The sequence below is a fragment of the Alligator sinensis genome, unplaced genomic scaffold (genome assembly GCF_000455745.1).
Source record: "Alligator sinensis unplaced genomic scaffold, ASM45574v1 scaffold458_1, whole genome shotgun sequence".
In the NCBI taxonomy this organism is placed as follows: domain Eukaryota; kingdom Metazoa; phylum Chordata; order Crocodylia; family Alligatoridae; genus Alligator; species Alligator sinensis.
In genome coordinates this window covers 1685323-1705253 of record NW_005841944.1, presented here as the reverse complement: position 1 = coordinate 1705253, position 19931 = coordinate 1685323, and the positions used below count along the sequence as shown (strand labels likewise).

Genomic DNA, 19931 nt, shown 5'->3' with positions numbered 1-19931 from the left:
ACAGTTACTTTTGAGTGACTCAGTATGCTTTATAGAGGGAATATTCATTGTCTGGACCCTGCTTTTCTTTTATATTTATTTATCTATTTGTTTATTTATTTAGGGCAGTATTTTTGAGAACTTTAATGCTGTTCAGCAGACAATGCAAGACATTTTGGCATTCATTTGCATTTAGGGTCAAATCCTGTTTGCAGGCAATAACCAGGCAATTAGCATGAGATTCCTGTAGGGAATGGATTACTGAGCCAGTACATTGTTGGCCTCTGGGTAGCTGTTTCTTGTAGTCTACTCATTTCCCCCCTCCGCTTCCAGATACTCATCCTTCTTCACCATCCCAGGGAGAGCTGAATGTGGAGACAGTGTGGAATTTCTCTATGCAGGACAAGGTATGATCTTGTATTTGCATTTAAATCCTGCTTTATACTTGGTTAATATCCATATATCTAAACCAGCCAGCAAAGTTTAGACCATCCAGTCTACTGTGCTGCCTGCTGTGTTGCTTGGCCTGGACCTGCACACTGCATGTGACATGTGAAGGACCGGATCTGGAATGTGTGGCACACAGCGCACAGCGCTGGTCCTAGGTGCTCACACTGCCTGCACTGGATCAGTGTTTAATTCAGTGCAGGGAGCCAGTCTGTGCACCTGATCCAGCCTCATGCCACTCATCTGACCTGTGGCTCAGCTTTGTACCACTTACCTGGCCCACTGGGCCTGATGGGTTTGACACCCCTCATCTTAACATGGTTAATCTGTTTTATACCCATTTTCATTTTTCAGAGAATAGCCTCATGTGAAATGATCAATGACCATGAATAAGTAGCTGATAGTGCTCAGTATGGCAGGTGCTAGCTAATTGCATGTGCTCATTCTGCAGCTGCTATGTGATCCAGCTGAGGCAGATCATGAAGGTTCATGTGAACCCTGACTGTGGTCAACAACAATGTCAAACAATGGTTTGTTTGTTTCTGCATGATGACAGTAAAATGCCAAGGAGCAATCCTAGCTGTTTAATAGTTTTCCATGATTTTGTGCAGTACAAATGCTGAACAAAGCACAGTAAACGAGTGATGTGATGTAATGTATTTTCTAAAGAATTTGGCAAGAAAGAGATGATCATAAATCATTTCAGTGAGTAGGATGCTCTTTGTGAAAATAAATGCATAAAGTTCTGCAGCCTTAAGTTGCAAGTGTGCAGCATTCCTGATGTTCAACTTTGTAAGTCCAAAATACAAAATGAGATCCTATGTTTTAAAATCCTGTTTTAAAATGAGCAAAAGCTGGCTTTAAATTAAAAAGAAAAATAATAATAGTCATTGTAGGTGTATTCTCCCATAATGCTTATTTTATAAGCTGTACCGATCAGATCTGAGGGCTGAAGATTATAAGGATAAAAGTGCAATCACTTGTTATCTTGCTGAAAATATAGTACAGGTCTCTTGTATCTTGTACATTATGGGCCCACATTTTATAACCAAGCTGAAATGTTGATGGGTTGTAACTTTTGGCCTGTGTTGGACAATTTCTATGTTGTAACCTGCAAAAACTCAAGGTATTCATATATGGATAACTCCAATTAGAACTCATCATGTGGTGACATATGAAAATAAATGGTTTTTGTGGGCAGAAAAATGTAGAGGCAATTGGGGAGGGACGGGGAATAGTCGTAATTACGCTGTGAGATTCCAGGAAAGGCAAAGAGCAAGAGCTGAGTCTTGGTAAAATGGCAGGTATGACTTGGCTTTGTGTTGTTTTTTGGCAAGAAAGAGTTGCCTGTTTTCAGTCTGTAGCCACCTCTAATCAAGGAAACAGGATGTGTACATTTGACAGTATCACTGATTTCCCCTCCAAGACAAAACTGACTTACAGGACTCCAAAAACGCTGCCCCTTAGCAAAGGGACAAAATGACATGGACTTCCAAGAGAAAAGGAAAAAAGCATACGTACAAGGGCTTCTCCTTCTTCCTCATTTCTGCTATCTCTTTTGCTGAGTACTGGGTTTAAATAACATATTATAAGGAACCCTATGCATGCTCCTTACAATGAGAATTTTGTACCCCAGTGCTTTTTTCAGTATTTTCTTCCCAATTGAGAAAAGTATCTGTATTCAATAAGGACTTAAGCACTTGTGTATATCCCATTGAAGTTAATTTACTGCCCTTAAGTTGCTTTCCTCAACCTAAGGAGTGTAATTTTTTTTAGAACTAAATCAGAAGTAATGGCATGAGATTTGACTGACCAATCATAACTTGGGTATGGAGCTCAAATCTGAAGGGCCAATTATTTGCATAGAAATGTTAATCAATAATCCAGAGAATAAAAACTTTCACCAAAAAAAAAGTAATCTGGCTACATTCAAACAACAAGTGATAAGGAAATTGTAGTAGGAAAATAAGCTAAATGTGCCAAGCAAAATTGTTTGGCTGGATTTCTTCACTTGAGCACTATCTTAATTTCAGAGACCTTTTCTTTTTCTTGGTGTTGCAAGGCTTGAGCTTTTCAAGAACATTTTTCTGTCATCTATCTCATGGAGGGAGCCCCTAAGATATTCCATGTCTTCCTGATCCAGGCTTTTTGCAGTGATCGCTAGAATGTCCATTGGAAGCAGTGAATGAAACCATTAAAAATGAATGGCATTTTCAACGTGTTTCAAGGCTTGATGTGAACTATAGGGCAGGGAGCAGGCTTCTAACAGTGCCCCTTTACTCCCAACCTCCAAGCACACTCTGCATGTCCCCAGTATTGGCTTTGTTGCACAAGGCCCATATTGTATTCCCCTTCCCCTCCCCCCAATATTCATATATATTTCAACAGATGTACTGTTAAAAGTAAATATCACAATTACAGGCAGTGTCCACAGACTACGTATCAAAGGTGGGGGGGAAATAAAATGTTTTGCTGTTAATCAACATTTTCCATGTTGTCAAGAGAATGCTTTGGCATTAAAAAGGAAATTGGAAGGTTTGACTATAAATTTCATGTTAGCAAATGCTGCAATTTATGTTGAATTAATATTTCCTGTTCATACAGTGTAGTGTGTTTAGAATAGGGAAGTGTTCCAGTTATGCACTGAACAAGAACACTGAAATGTCTCTTGTAGTAAAAGTTTATTAAATGTTGTGCCCTCATGCCACGCGCAGAACCTCCATTAACAGAAATGGCAGTTTCCCCTGTCTTCAGGAGCTCTGGATGTGAGAGTTTTCCTTTCAACAGTTCTTTGATGTCCTCTGGAATATTCTTTCTATAATTCTCTTTTTCTTTAGTTGTCTGTCTCATTTCATAGCCCAGCATGCTCACCCCACCCCTCCTTTGACCACTCACTCTGATTGTATTTTAGTCTATCAAATATTCTGGGAGCTACTGTGCCTGATAAAGGCAGTACAAAAACGACATGTGTGCCTTTGGATCAATGGAAGTTCAGCTCTTAGACGACAAGCTCAGAATTCAGCAGAAACGCACCTTAGTGTTCTGTTTTGTCAAGAGGATTTCCACAAGCAGCTAACTAACAAGATAGGGATCAGACTGTTTAATAACCTGATTAAGATGGTAAGAAGCTGGTTTAATTATATCATCCAGAGGTGACTGCATGTGTATCTGCTTAATTCTTTCAAAGAGGTTTGTCCTCTTTCACCTACTATGTCCGATATTTTTTAGTTCCATAGTTCTTTGATATATTCACAATTCTGCAGCAGAGCTGGGGGAAATTATCACTTGGTTTCTACTTAGGCCTTTCTGCATTAATGTAAATAAGACTGTGAGGTACCTTTTGGGTGATTTACTCATTCAAAGGAGATTGCTAGTATTTACTAATTTCTCAATCATTCTGTAATGGTACAGTATGTACAGTGTTAAGTAAAGATGAAAATGAGAGACTGAAATTAATTGATTTTTCTTTAATATGTATATCTTTTAAATAGGAAATGGGTAAATACAGAAAATTGAGGCTTGAGAAAATAACCACATTTGTTTATCACTTCTAAATATTTCACAGGCTGGGGATATGCCCTTCCAACATGATCACCAGTGTCATGAAAAATAAATATATACAGTAAAGTAAAATAACCCTGAGACACCTCATTTTTAAATGATCCTCCCTAGCTATAAGACTAGCCAGCCTCTTTAAATCCACCTCATGGTTCTCTAGTTAATGCATCTCTCTAAAACTTTAATCTGGCCCTGCTAGCAAGTGTTTCTTTGTTTGGAGTCAGAGCATGTGCTCCATTGAGGTTCCTCCCACCCCCTAGACGCTAGGTACCCTTTTGAGCCACTTCGAAAAGTCCTGGTGTAGCGGCCATGCCCTCTACGTCCACCAGATATGTTAGGAAAGCTTTCTGTCTCTCTGTGACAGAATTCTTCAGGCTGTACTTTATTAAAGCTTGTGCCTTAAAGACACAATCTATCTCATCTCATATTCTCTTTCTTCCCTAGGGGTTGTTTAAATAGATTTGTGACATCCCCGAATGAAGAACCAGGAGCAGGTGTTAGTGGTGCCAGAATATAATTTCTGGAAGTATTGCTTTCCTGAAGGGGTAACTTCTACAAAGTGAGTTTCAGACATGGCATTTTACTTGAAGTAGGGATAACAAGTAGCAGTATACTCTTTTGGGGGGCTTTGAAATGCAGCAGTCTCTCCAAAGAGGCAGTGAGATTTTTCATTACGTGTTCTCCCTGTCCCTCAACTTTACATGTTTCTGTGCAGATTTGTGCATCACTGCATTTAGTTTAGTTTTGTTTTGACCTGTTAATTGCCAGAAGTGTTCAGGGACCATTTTCTAACATTATTGCAACTGAGTTATCTAGAAAGCTTCCCTTAAAATAAAACTTGGAGCATGAGAAACGCCCACAACAACTCTAATAAAAAGAATGAGTCTGTATTTTATGGCAAATTAACAAGTTTAGAAACCATACACAATGTGTCAGACTTCACAACAGTGAAGGAAGTTGCAGAGCTATTTTGCTGACTCACATAAACAGCTGACTTCTGATAAAATGGGCTCAGTCTTTGCATCTTTAGATATGTCAGATTAAGAGAACCTGCTGTCTCTAGTGATCATAACATTCAAAGAAGTAGGAAAATCAAAGCCGATATCATTCATTCTTATGTACAGGTACTTGAGTGATTTGCCAGGTACATCTCATATTAGATTTTGTTTTGTTTGTGGAAACAAGGGAAGATAATACTTAGCTCTGGGAATTGGCAAGTAGTCTGCAAAGGTGAGAAATAAAGGAAAATAAGAGCCTGAGCCCAGCCTTGAGGAAGTGTAAAGCCCTTCCCACCATCTACTGCCATGAGAACATTTAAAATTGTGCTTAAATGAGCCAGAGGACTTCAACTGCCCTCTCCCCATCCCAGTGCTGGGATAAATTTCACCTGCAACATGCTTACCTTTTTGAAGACCAGATTTGGTTTATGCTCCAGGCAGACTCTATTACAGAGCTGCATCTGGGGGCAGGCTGCTTTAGAACAAGGTTATTTTAGGAAAGAATAAAACAACTGATCCACCAAGGTAAACATGAAAGAAGAAACACAAATATAAAACAGTGTGCATGATGGAGTGTATATAAGGAGGTAGGGAGCAAGGGGGTGGTGATGATGAGCAAAGCTGTAGGAAGAAATTGAGAGAGGTTCTTCCTCACTCCCTTCTTGTATCACAAGGGCATGCGGCTTTCTTTTCTCCCAAAGGAGTATGAGATGTGTGACAAATGAAAACATCTTTAATTTAAGGAAAGAAAAAGAGGCCAGATGTGTTTTCTGATCTTTTGCTTACATTCTTAATTGAATTAGATGTATTAGTGTGTGGCTCTGTGATTTTGTGCCACACTGAATTCATCCAATCAAATATTTGCATTCCTCCTCCCCACCTAAATTAGGAAATTGTGAAATCCGCTTGTGTAATGCTGCCCCGAAAGACCACAGCAAAAGCATCCTGAGTAAACTCCAGATTACACATGAATATTTGGATTTAATGTTGAGTGGTATAATCGGTAGAAAGAGGTGTCAGTCACTCTAGCCAATTTAAGATCTTGCCAAGAGCCTGACAGGGTGGTGCACACCTCTGGACTGGCAATGCAATGCCCACCAGCCAGTGACAGTCCCCTATCATTAGAAAAGCTGCAATTGGTCAAACCGTGCACTTCGAGGAGGTGTTGAGACTATGGACAGCACCCTCCCATCTGTAGGTCTCCAGGTGGAAGGGACTGCTTCCCTCCCATACATTCTAGTTCAGACTAGATGCTAAAGCATAAAAAAACTGCAGAGAATGGTTGTAGGCTCTTATTTCAGGACAGTGTGCCCCTCCTGAATGGGGGTGCTATTATCTTCTAGTTGCACATACTGTGAGGGGGTTGAGAACTGCAGAAAGTGGAGCCTGGCAGCTGCTGGAGGCATGCAAGTAGGCATTGATGGAAAACATGTTTTGCTCAGAAAGCATGAGCAGGACCTGGAGGAGGGGCAGCACCTGCTAGAGCAGCAGCAGGGGGCCCCACGTGAGAGGCTGCAGGTGAGCAGAGGAGTCAGACTGGATTTCTCAGGTGCCTACTGAATCTCCCCACATCAGTCTGGTCCCTTAGCAATGAGTGGTGAGAATTAGGGTTGTTAATCCTTGAAGAGGGCAATTCTTTTCAGGACTTCACAGGATTCTCATTAGTGTGCCTTCCTGAGGCTGTTGTGCCTTCCTGAAGCTTTGCTGGCACAGTGGGATGCTGGCAGTCATTCTGGAGCTGTAGGGAATTAAAGCTGTGAGTAGCTGTAGTGTATTGGGTGCTTCCCTACCTCTCATTTTGTTGCTCTTTGTTGTTGTTGCTGATGGATCTGAAGATATGATGTTGTCTCACCCCACCCCCCTTGCAATTTGCAGTTCTCCAAGAGCACTAGATAATACATTACCAGCACTTCTGAATTGGCACAGTAGCACAGTACACCAAGCCCATTGTCTCATTGTTGACCCACTCCTTGTTGCTTAAGCCAAGCAATACAGTGAATAGAGGCAATTCTTTTAGCTCTGGCTTCATGCCTCACAGTAAGCAATTCCTGCCATTCTGTTGAATTTTACTCTTGGCTGAAATGTGAACGTACAGTACAGTTATGCTTTTTCATATACAGTACTGTGCTTTTTTCGGGCCAACCTTATTATGCAGGCTCCAACTTACTATTGGACTGGCTTCAGGTAGTGTTTCTGGTGTAATGAAGTTTGGAAGTATGCTCACTCGTCCATCGCACGCACAGTGCCTACATCTCACATGTACATAGGAGTTGTGAACTGCACAATGGAAACCATTAACTGTTAATACAGAGACTAACTTGTCAGCTTGGGGCTGCTGCTGTTCTACGTGTTTTCCAGGAGCAGAGAAGTGCAGGGCAGTGCATGCTTATGGAAGCTCACAAACTTCTTCCATCCTAGCCAGTGCTCGATGATGACTAGACTGGTGAGTGCCACAAACACTGAAACTGTTCCTTTGAGGGAATTCAGATTATGCTTGGCCATCAGGTGGATGGAGTTCAGCTTGTGAGCACAGGCTAGGGAAATACTGCAGCCTGCTTTTATTCCCTTTTAACCCTGTACTTCTGGACAAAACCAGGGGTGTTCAGTCAGTGAATGGCTTCCTCTTCTTCCTTCCTCATTGCCACAGGTAGATCTGCTGGTAAGTCTCATTCTTGCTGCCTAATTCTACTGTTAGAGAAATCGATGGGGCCTGCTCATATATACCTTGCACAGATGGAAGTGAGATCTCAAGAGGCCAGTTGTGTTTCTTGTGTTTAGGTCTCTGGGTATATTTTGATTGGAGGTGGATTGAGCAGCCAGTGTTCAAATCCAGATTAAGTATAGTCTAGATCTCACAGTACAGTTTCAAGTCCTATGAATTCCTAGGAGATTGTCAGCATTGTTAACTAAAAACTCCTAGTGTAGATGGTTCTTATGAGATTTTGGTTCATGTTTAAAATGAAAAGACAAAATGACTCCAACCTGAAACCAAAATCAGAGCTCAGAGATATAGTACTTAGGGTCGAAAGGGACCTAAACAGATCATCAGGTCCGACCCCCTGCCCCGGGCAGGAACGGGTGCCAGGGTCATATCACCCCAGCCAAATATCTGTCCAGCCTCCTCTTGAAGACCAAGGTAGGAGAGAGCACCACCTCACTTGGGAGCTCATTCCAGAGCCTGGCAGCCCTAACTGTAAAGTAATGTCTCCTGATGCCCAGCCAGAACCTTCTCTCTAACAATTTGTGGCCATTAATCCTAGTAACCCTGGGTGGTGCCCGGGGGAACAGAGCCTCCCCCAGTTCCCGCTGGTCCCCCCGGTGAGTTTGTAAACAGCCACCAGATCCTCTCTCAGTCTTCTCTTGTGGAGGCTGAATAGGGTCAGGCCCTTCAGCCTCTCTTCGTAGGGCCTGAACCTATGTATGGCTTGGCTTTTGAAAAAAAAGCCTAGCCTGGCTTTTGAAACCCATGTAAATGCTATCTGTCCTCAGATGTTCATAGGAAACCCAAAAGGGCTCTAATTCAAGGTGATTTCAGCCCAAACCCTGGATTTATTGTGGTTAACCAGAAGTGCAATGATATGTTGGTATGGTTTGGGTGACTGGCATGGGTGGTCCTAGAATTTTGAAAAAGGGGGTGCAGATGGTGAGGTGCATCATCACGTACAAAACATCACCTGTCTTTCCTCCAGTTAAGCTAGAAGCTTTACTAATATGCAAGGGCCTAAGGCTGTATTATTCAGTTTAAGGCAGAAGCAAAAACAAAGATCACTTCACTGAGTTAAAAACAAATCTCCAGGGCTGTGAAATAGGAGCCTCATTACCAGAAGTACCTAACAGACAGCAGAATTGCAGAACAAATAATAGTTGAATTGGTGGAACATCAAGACCATTAACAAGAAAAGAGGGTCATTAATACCTCTAGAATGAAGAGTTTAGAAGGGGTCAGATAGATTCTAATGAGCCCTGAAGTCAATTGACTCCCTCCATGCTGGCTGACTAGAAATGCTGCCACCACTGCCAGAAAGTTGGCTTTAAACTTTGAGTAGAGCAGGAATCAAAGTGGGGTGCAAGTGCACCAGTGCACCCCCCTGGATATACCCCTGATGATTGGTTTCATTGGGAAACCAATCACAAAAACCTCTGAAAGTGTTGTAAGGACTAGAGTGTAATCTTCCACTGCAGCTTGAGAAAGGGGCACCGTTGTAGGCAGGCAAGGATCACACAGCATGACCCCTTGCTCTCCTGGGGACATAAGCAGTGCCAATCCTTTTCCCAAGAGCCCCTTGTGCTCCCTGTATGGTTGTGCAGGCATCCTATAACTGAGCATGCTATTTACTATTGCAGATTTGTAAAATATTTATGTACTAAAAGTTGAAATGTTGTCAAATTTTTGTGTGTTACCTGAAACTAAACTTATCTAAATTGTAAAAAATTATATTTTCGGCAGCAACTCAGGTATCAGCTGGTTCCTCAGGTGACTTCTAATCTTTTATTTTTATTACAATACTGAGATCAGGTTTGTGGGAAAAGGACACCAGCTGCAGAAACACTTGTTTTTTTGTTCTTGTGGTTACTCTTCAGGGTTAGGCAATGTTTCATTTCCCAGCACAACTGCTCAACAGTCCTCCTTTCACAAGTATCAACATATGCAAATGCGTGCAAGAGGAATGCTACTTAACCAAGTAGCTTAATTTTTTTTTTTTGTAAAGAGTTTCTGCAGAGGTGAAAAAGCCCACAGAATTTCACTGTGCCAGAGTCTGGTACTCAAACAGAATGCGGTGTATTTTGTTCTCTTTTTGTATCTAAGCATGAATACCGCTACCTCAAGGCTCAGACAGTCTGCTACAGCATTTCATTAAGGTGTGTAATATCCAGAACTGCAAACCCAATAAAGTTTCATTAAGGTGGTTTGGTTTGGTTTGGTTTTTTGGCGGTGGGGGAAGGGAGGGATTATTTTTTTGCAAGGGAAAACATAACATCACCTCAGATCAAAAATAAATCTTATTTAGTGCTTTAATTTAAAAGCTGAAGGGACTAGGTTGGATAAAGGTGGGATAGAGGGATTTGATCTCCTGTTTATCAAGTGCAAATGAGAGATTTTTGTCTTCCTCCTCCCACGTGTTGAAAAGTGTGACTATTGCTCAATCCCTAGATATTTCTGCTAGCTTTCCATTCATTCCACAATTCAGTCTCCAAATGCTCTCTCTGGATGAAATCCTGCCCACACTGGAAATCCATCCCAAAACTCTTATTGACTTCATCAGGGCAGGATTTTAACCCTTTGGGGGGGGGGGGGGGTTTTTTTTTTTTTTAACTTTGAACGATCTTGTTGCAGCCATTTTTATAGAGCCTGTCTCTCTTCCTATCTCTCTTGGCCACCTTGACTCCTTATCTATTTTGATATTGCATGTACTGTTTAGCTCTGTGGGACGCACAGTTTAGAGCAAAACAGCTGCATGTTAGAAAGCTGTGTTTTACTGACTATCTGTAATTGCCTAGGACCCTGCAATGCAGGCAGGCCCCTAAAATTGTCATTATACATTCAGTTTTGTAGAAGTTCATTTCTCAGCAACCTTGATAAGTAGCTTGAAAAGCCAACTCACTGAAGTTGTGCAGTGGGCATGTCCTATTCAGTTTCCGGTCTGCAATCTGTACTGCTATGAGTGTAGCGTATGCATAAGTCAGTTTCAGTTAGCAAAGTCCTGGTGGCTTGGTGGACAAGACCTTTGTTCCAAGTATGAAGGAAAGGCTAAGTAAATATCCCTTACACTGAACTGCTTCTCCTTTGGTACATCAGAAAATAATTCACAAAAAACCCCAAATTGGTTGTACACAGAGCAGCCTCTTTCATCTTCCCACATATAAAACAATGAATTAAAGAATGCAGACAGTCATAAGCAAACAGTAGTCCACATGCTGATTTGGTTTATTCCATGGATGATTAATACAACAGAAAACCCAATCCTGCAAAAATGTGTGCATTGTGCAATATTGAAATCATTGGGCTGTCTTATAATACTAAGAATAAGCATGTGTCAGTATTTGGAGGACCAAAGCCATGGTTTTCATAGTTACATAGTTGGTAGGGTCGGAAGGGACCTGAGCGGATCATCAAGTCCGACCCCCTGCCATGGGCAGGAAAGAGTACTGGGGTCAAACGACCCCGGCAAGGTGTCTATCTAGCCTCCTCTTAAAGACCCCCAGGGTAGGAGCCAGCACCACTTCCTTGGAAAGTTGGTTCCAGATCCTAGCCGCCCTGACAGTGAAGTAGCGCCTCCTGATGTCTAGCCTGAACCTACTCTCAGTCAATTTATGGCTGTTATTCCTTGTTACTCCTAGTAGTGCTCGGAGGAACAGAGACTCTCCTGTTCCTCGCTGGTCCCCCCTGGTAAGTGTATAGACAGCCACCAAATCCCCTCTCAGCCTTTTCTTGTGGAGGCTGAACAGGTTTAGGTCCCATACCCTCTCCTCATAGGGCCTGCCCTGCTGCCCCCTGACCGTACAAGTGGCCCTTCTTTGGACCCTCTCAATGCTGTCCACATCCTTCCTGTCCACATCCCTCCTGAAGTGCCCACAACTGGACGCAGTACTCCAACTGTGGCCTGACCAGTGTTGCATAGAGGGGGAGGATCACCTCCTTGGACCTGCTCGTGATGCATCTGTGGATGCACGACAAGGTGCGGTTAGCCTTACCCACTGCATTCTCACATTGGCAGCCCATGCTCAATCATGGAATCAGTAATGACTCCAAGATCCTTTTCTGCCATTCCATGGGCCAGATCCAATAAAAGGCTTCAGTGCCGAACAGTTAGGTGCTACAGTGCTGAGGTAGAATTTCGAACCCTGCATGAGGTGCCTAGACTTCCTCTCCAGCCAAAACAGCCATTGAACTGCATGGGGAACAACTCCCAATCAGCACAGCCAGCTTAGAGCTAGCCAGCAGGGAACCCTGAGCTTTGGGCTGTGTCCTACTGCTACGACTCCCAGGGAGGTGCTCCATCCACTTCCTGGAAGAAGGCTGAAATCCCTGAGAGAACCACATGAGTTTTCAAAGAAAGTGTCAGCTGTAAGTGCATTTTATTAGAAAATGGGTCCCACTCGTGCATACTAATTTGGTCTGAGAATACCTGCTGTTTGAGGCCCTCCAGAAACTTAGGTAGCAGGAAGGTCTCAAGCATGACTGGTTATAGGTATGAGCTGTTGCTCAGCTGCTCAGCACCATCATGGCCCATTCTGAGGAGGCACAGAAATAGGGCTTGGCGTGTTTGGGGAACTTTAAATCAAAAGATGAAGCATCTTTGGAGGTCAGGCACATTTGGAGGTAGGCAGCAGCTAAGCCAGGGGTTTCATGGCTTAGCTGAATGTCATGAAGACATTACAAGCTGTGAAATTCCCCAGTTCAACAGCATGTACTTAATATATAATACATTATGAATTGTGTTTCACGTAAGGGCAGAGAAGTGACAATTGTTTCCTTCCAAAGAAATATTTCTTAATAATTTAGCAGCTTAAATACTCATTTCCCTCATCTGTTTATTCCTAAACATGAATTGTTCATTATGTCATTTAAATGTATTGAGGGCATCATTAGAATAACAAAATACCTAAAAAGTAGGTCACTAAAAAAGGTATCTGTCATTGGTGTTTTACTACTTGTAGAGGGAGGGAGAATAATCTTACAACTGAGGGGCAGGACTTCAGGGCAGAAGATCCTGACTACTCCACAGGCTTCCCAGGTGATTTGTAAATCCCATCAAAATGGCCACTAATTCTGGGTGTCTGTTTGGGGGTACCCAACTTTGGACTTCTAAAGCCTGGCTTTCAGACATACCAGGAACCCATGATTCCCATTACCTTCAGCTGGAATTGTAAGTGTTCAATTACCTCTGCAAATCAGGCCCTGAGAGTCTGACAGAAAATTCTGAAAATGAAGCACCCAAAATGAATGAATGTACTGGAAAATGTTGGTCTTCCCCTCTCTGCTTTCATTCCAACTTTATTCTTGTCCTGAGTGGGATGTTAGGTAATACTTAAGATGAAATGATCAGAGCAAGTTATTATGTATAGATATCAACAACCCAAAAAGCAAAGAACATTGCACAGATGCCTTAATACCATAAGGAATTAGGTTTGCTTACTGAAACAAACTACATTTTAATGTCAGCTGTTTCCCACTGAATTAACAGGCACTGAACATCTGACGTTGCTACTGACTCACGGTAGCGTCCTTCCAGGACAGCTTCCTGCACTCTGTTCCATGCTCCCTTGACATAGCCAGCCCCTCCCTTTCCCACTCCTCCCATTTCAGATTTGCTTTCAACTGTTCCCACTGCCTTTGTTGTTATCCTTTTATTCATGGTAGACATTTTTAAAAGAAATGTTTACAAAAATATGGCACTCCTATTCATTGATCTTTGCAGTAGTTTTTCTTTTGTAATTTTTTTGCTTATCCTACAGCACTGGACTTCCCTGGACACAAACCTAGCCTTGGTGCCCCCTGGCTTTGGAGCCTGTTTTATGTGGGCTGAACTTTGTCTTTAGGATGGCAATTTTAAGGGAAACAAATGTAACTGGCTAGTGCCATTTTGGGCTCCAGTCTTCACTCATTCCAAACCACAGGAGTTTTGTGAATTTGGAGAATCCTCTTGAATCATGAAATATAAGACTATTTTTTACTGTTTCTATTTAAACTCTTGCTATTTATGGAACCCTGTTGTTTCTGGTGTTACAGCATGTTGTAGTCAAATTGTCAAAAGACAGCGTATGCAAAGATGAATTTTTACTCCTTGCAGATGTGTTTATGAGCTGTGATTCCTCCTAACTTCCTCCACCCTCTTCCAAACCTTCAGTACTTTTTTGCAATATTTTAATGTTTGACCACAGTGCTGACTTTGAAGTATGATTTGAGGATGAAAATCGCAATGATGATATCTAATGCATCTAGTAGGGGTCATGAGAGAGCTTCACTGGGATGTCAGCCCTCAATTCCACAGGATCAACAGTATGTTGCCTTTTTCCATACACACAGGGTGGTGTTGTCAGTGTGAATTACTTGAGTATAGGATATCAAGAAACGTAGAGTCTCCTTGATGGAGCAGTGTGTGTCCTCTATGGAGCTTAAAACCTTTAAGAACAGAATGGTGGCTGGTTATACACCCTACCTGAGTTGATAGCAACACATGCAACTTGTATGGCTGGGAAGAATGTGATTTCTTCCTCCAATGTAAAAAGCTCCCACAGATTGGAATGAGCATGCAATGGACCTCAAAGTTCACCAAAGGATCCTTAAAGTGAAATACTGTCTGGCAAATAGTCTATAACAGTGTAATACAGAAGTGATGTGGCTGGAAGTATCACAATACAGTCAGTACAGTGCTGTGATTTCCTAGCTGCTTTCCTCGTACTGTACCACCAATGTCAGATGAACATAGAGATGACAGAACATAGAGATGAACAGATGTCAGATGAACAATGTCAGATGAACATTCTTCTTGGCTGTTTTTTTCCTAACCAAATGTGTTTTCCTGTTTTCCACTTTTCCAGTCTGAAAATTCTTCACTACAGAGCCCAAACCAAAGAGTTGCTACTGCTGAGCACCTGTGCAGAGACTTGGCACAGCAGGACATGGGCTGTAGTGGTGTCCAGAAAACCACAGCAACAAGGACACAAGTGCAAGGTCAGTGCTTTTTTCCTTTCACAGACTGACTGGCTTTGACTTTTTCCTGAAATTTATTGTGGAGATGAAGGCACTTCAGAGCTCTTGCTACTGCACTGTTCTCTGCTTTCCCTTCATTCAATCTTCTAATAATTACATTTCATGTGTGCCTTCCCTGCCTGCAAAAAATACCCATAGATCACAGAACTAATCTTGTGCATCTGAATATCTGACAAATTATGAAGTACCACAAGGTTACTTTTAACTATTAGTTGCTAGCTGGTGTTCTCATGTGCTATGCATAAATCATTTTAACTTCATTTTGCATGGATGCAAGTTTGTATGAAGAAACCTAAATGAACTGTGGAACATCTACAATACAATTACACATTTGTGCATTTAGCTTGAAAGGTTTATATTTTGGCTTCCAGAAACCCACTCTAGTTAGAGCTGTTAGAATGCATTGCTAACATTCTCTACTACAAAGAAACAATTAAGATAATACACAATAACCAGAATAGACAGGGCTAGCTAATTTTGAATTATTGGCTATTTATCTAAAATGTATCCCACTTGCCATGCTTCTGTAATAGGTGCTATAAGTGCACCCTAATGATTTAAGATAATATGCAGTGCTTCTAATTTTAAATGCTTCTTGAAAATGTCTTGTCTTGTGGCCAGGATTAAATCTAATGCACATAATGACTGGAGATGGGCATGGAAAGCTGGATTTTTATTTTGCAAACATGGAGTGCAGATTTGTCTATCACTGGCTCTGTTTCTATACAAACAATGAGAATTCGAGTTTCTGTTGAGTTTCTGGTTTCTTCCAGTTCTTGTGTTGACACAATTTTGTGCAATGTAATTTTCAGACTAGCCTTATGCGCTCTATCTCATTGTAGGTCATAACAAAAATTATTATATTATTCCTACTGTTAATCACTAGTTTTGCTCAGTGCATTCAGGGAGGCAAAAAATAGATATTCAGGGCTATTACAGCGTGCCAGGTTGCTTGTACATTTGACGATCGTCACCAATGCACGTGACAAAAAAAAATCCTTTGTGTGGACTTTGTGTGCAAGGTTTGGGGGTTTCAAATGAGTTTGCAACATCGCAAACTAAACCACATCCCCTTGTAGTTTAGTTTGCAACATTGCAAATTACAATGATGCAGCTGAAAAAAAAAGGATCGGGCCCCTTGTCACTTCTCCCTTCAGTAGGTTCCTAGCTAGCAGCCACAGGGACCTACTGAAGGCAGAAGCAGCAAGGGGCCCGATCCTTTATGTTTTGGGCGGGGTTCGCCTCTCCCATGGCCAGGGGGTGAACTGCTGGTGGGCTGAGTGGCCCCTGAGCTACAGGGGGCCCAGTCCTTCCCTCCACAGTGCCCCCTGGGTGGGCTGCTAGCAGGCCAGCTGTTGTCCCAGCTCAGAGGCAGCACTCAGCTAGATCCAATTCCTCCCTGAGTACTCCAAGGCTTCCAGTGCCCCATGCACTGTCCCCACTGCCTTCCCGCCACCTGGGACCACCTAGGAATGGGCTGGCTTGTCCCTGGGGCAGTGTGGGAAGGTGCCAGGAGGGCAGCTGGGGGTGCTGGCAGCCAGAGAAGGCAGCAAGGATAGTGCACGGGGAGCTGGAAGCCCGCTGAGACTGAGCTTCCCTGAGCCCAGCCAGGCTTCCGTGCCCTGTGCACCATCCCTGCCACCTTCTCCAACACACCCAGCTGCCTTCCTGCCACTTCCCCGCATTGCCCCAGGGGCAAGCCAGCTCATTCCTGGGCAGTCCCAGGTGGCGGGAAGGCAGCAGGGACAGTGCATGGGGCACTGGAAGCCCTGATGGGCTCAGGGGAGAGTTGGATTGGGATGGGTGCTGCCTCTAAACTAGGGCAGCACCTGGCCCACTAGCAGCCTGCCTGGGGAGTGCCGCCACCAGGAAGGGAAGGACGGGGGCTTCTTGGCCCACCAGCAGCTTGCCCCCCGGCTGCAGGCAGTCTCCACCAGAATAAAAAAAAAAGCATCAGGCCCTTTGCTGTCACAGTGATGGAAGCCCCTAAATTGAAATGATGGGTTTCAACTAAAAACCCACTGTTTCAATTTAGGGGCCATAGAATAAAACCCTAGGGACTAAACCCCTGTCACATGTACACCCCAAGTGCTCAGATCTAAACTCAGTCACTTTTTTCCTACTGAAGGCAAAGCTATTGAAGTATGTATTTCCATTGTTGACATATATAATATATATATAAAACATATAGTGCTCTGTCACCAAGACCTCTGAAACAAGCAAACATTGCAGTGTAGGTCAGTGTAGGAAAGATCAAAACGCAGAGCTGGCCTTTTGGCCTCACAAAATCCCTTCCTTTCTGGCAGTTGGTCATTTCTGGCAACATAAAGGAAAATGTCACATGCACATAAAAAAAAGATGTTCAGTCCTTGGCATATGAAGGCCCATGAAAACAGAAATCAGTAGAGCTGAAAAGAACAGGCAGCTGCTTTTTAGTTTTGCAGCAGGAAATTGAGTGTGGGACTAAACATCTTGCACACTTTCATTTTAATGTTGCATTTGAAGTGGGTCTCAACCACCTTACTAACCCAGTGATTCTCAACTAAAGTAGCATGAAATCTTTTAAAAGGTGCTGCACGGTGTGGCTCAATATTAGCATTGCTAGGAGATGCAAAAAACCTGCATGTGACTCAGAAGATTTCAAACTGAAATGCATAATGTCAAACTTTCTGACCTGTTATGGTCTTTCTGAGTTCTTTGCAGCAGAAGAATTGTCCTAGTATTTTCCATAGTCAAGAAACAACTGAAAGCAAAGAGCTGGCATTTTCCAAGGGGTGCCTTCAGTCTAAAAAGGTTGAGAACCGTTGTGTTTAATCCTTCCTAGATAATAAGGCTGGCCCTTTACTATGACTGTGGTAGACAGGAATTTTTTGTTTGGAAAGGGTAGGTAGCAAAGATTTTGTTTTGCAGGTCTGCTCAAAAAAATTCTAAGACTTGTTCCAGATCCTTTCTCATAGGTACTTTATTAAGGGCCAGATTTTCAAAAACTGGCTCTTGTTCTGATTCCTATAAAATGGACAGCAACATTTTTGCTTCCATAATTATTTTCAGATGCATCGTAAATTGCTGAGATGGCTCGATACCTGATTATTTTAAGACTTATGATTTGGGGAATCTACAGCTTGTGGAGTCCTATGCCTCTAGCATATACCCACTCCTCTGAGATTGAAATCAAGTGGCTATGCAGAATGGACTTTATCAAAATGGATCCAAGTTCACTTTCCAGACACAGGACATCTGTTAAAATTACTTATCCTGCCAATCTGTACTACTTAGTTGGGTAATGGTTAGTTATCTTAGCTATTTCTGATTTGTTCATGATGGTCACTTTCCCTGCCTGAAAAATACAGACCTAAGAAGAAGTGATGACAGTAAACCTGGGGAAAACACGGCTTGTTGCTGATGTGCTCAGGGTGCGGAGAAACTGGGTAGTGACAAGCGAATGGTCTGAGCAGACTGGACAGCTCTGGCAGTTCTTGTTCTAGGTTCTGGCCTGCTTTACTGAGGTAGCTAGTGTGATTGAGTCCCTCCCATTTACTGGTCTTAGCCTGGCTAAGGTGGGTGGGGGTGTTTCATCTCACGCTGCTGGTACCGTGCAGTGAGGTGAGCCTAAGGTTTAGATGGAAAGCTGAGAGAGAGAGAGAGGGGAAAGGAAGAAAAGACAGAATAAGGGCTCATAAGGGTCTCAACACTGAGGTCCCTACTGGTGCAGCAGTGATGGTCAGGTGCCCACACAGAGGCACTGAGGTCTAGGTCTCACAGTAATGTGATTTTTGATGTACAAGAATGAAAGGCCCTGGAGTGAAGCAGAGACCGGACACCATCCAGGAATAAGAAATGAGTAACCTATAGGCATATCTATATTGCTTCAGTGGTGCTCTGTATCACAACTGCCTACATTCAGTCCACATGCACCAAGCTCAGAAATGAGGTGGTAAAGCCACACTGAAAAGATTGTGCAGCCTCCTCACCACAGATATGCGTGCAACTTAGGTATGTCCTGTGCTGACATGACGGCTTCTGTCAAGCTTAGCTGATGCTACTCAGAGAAACAATGAAGTAACATTGTCCCAAAGGTCCGTTCTGCACCTTACTCTCTGTCTCTGCTAGGGGGCTCTACCAAAGTAGCTATGCAGGCACAGCTATTGTGACAGCGGCTCCATACTGTAGAAAAGCACCTAAAAAGTCCCCCTGGAAAATAAGCCAGGAACAGCCCTGATCCCTTTGGACATCCTTAAGGATTCTGCTTTAAGCTCAAAAAATTCTCTGCGTGTTGAGGAAACTCTGCCGTGAATATGCCTGTAGGTTTTATTCCTGTACCAAGCTATGCTTTTCTTGCATTCTCTAAAGAGTACCTTATTCTAGACTCCGATGCTAGCTCTGTATGCGGAGAGTAGCACCCTGCCATGTACCTGTGTAGTTAACCAGGGCACTCGGGGCTCACAGCACAGAGTTCTGGGAAAGTGGTGAGCTTCCTGCTAAGTATTGGTTTTGGGGGTTTAAGGCAGCTGAGCTGCGGAGTGCATTTCCACAAAAGGGAAGCAGATTGTCTGTTTCCAGGAAATATGCCAGTGAGACCAATGGGAGAAACAGCATTACAGCCTACTTATGCCAAGGGAATCTGAAGCGATCCCAGGCCCAACATGCAGCCTGGCACGCGTCAAGCCAGCAAAAGCAATACAGGCCTGTAGACAGCCTTATTGTATTCACTTCTGCAAGAGCACGCTGAGAAGTCAGGCAGCAGCACTAATCTGGCAGGAACAAGGCTCAAGTGACTACATTGCATCTATAAATAATGGTATGGGTAACTGCTGTAGAAGCAAAAGTGGAGGGTTGGCCACAGCTTGACATGCCTGACATGCAGGGAGTTTGTAAAAGAAACGGCGTGTTGCTGGGAGTGCTGGTGAGGAGCTATGCCCTAAATGCAATCGGCTGTAAGTTCTTCAGTGCACAGAGGAAATCTTGTGGGCCCCACCAGAAATGCTTTGCTGAGCAGGGGGACTAGGTCACTGAGTCAGGGAAGCACCTAGTTGCAGAGGTGAGAGCAGCCTGTAGTCGGGTGGGGAGGGATAGTCAGAGTCCAAGTTAGCAAGCCCAGGGCATAGGGGCTCCGAGTGATGGAATAGCCCTTTTAAGTGCAGACTTGTTTGTGCTTCTGCTGCTGTCCTCAGGTGACCCTAGAGCTTGCAGCTCATCCAGACGCCACTGCTCTATTAATAGTCAGGCGTAGGGGG

At 43.2% G+C, this 19931-nt stretch overlaps 1 long non-coding RNA gene across 1 annotated transcript in view; it reads left to right on the top strand.

Annotated features, from left to right (window-relative positions):
* Positions 1-386, top strand: part of LOC112549658 — a 26308-nt gene extending 25922 nt beyond the window's left edge. Inside the window, exon 3 of the long non-coding RNA XR_003093174.1 lies at positions 313-386. This is a non-coding gene — a long non-coding RNA (uncharacterized LOC112549658). The remainder of the gene's footprint in view (positions 1-312) is intronic.
* Positions 387-19931: the final 19545 nt, after the last annotated feature.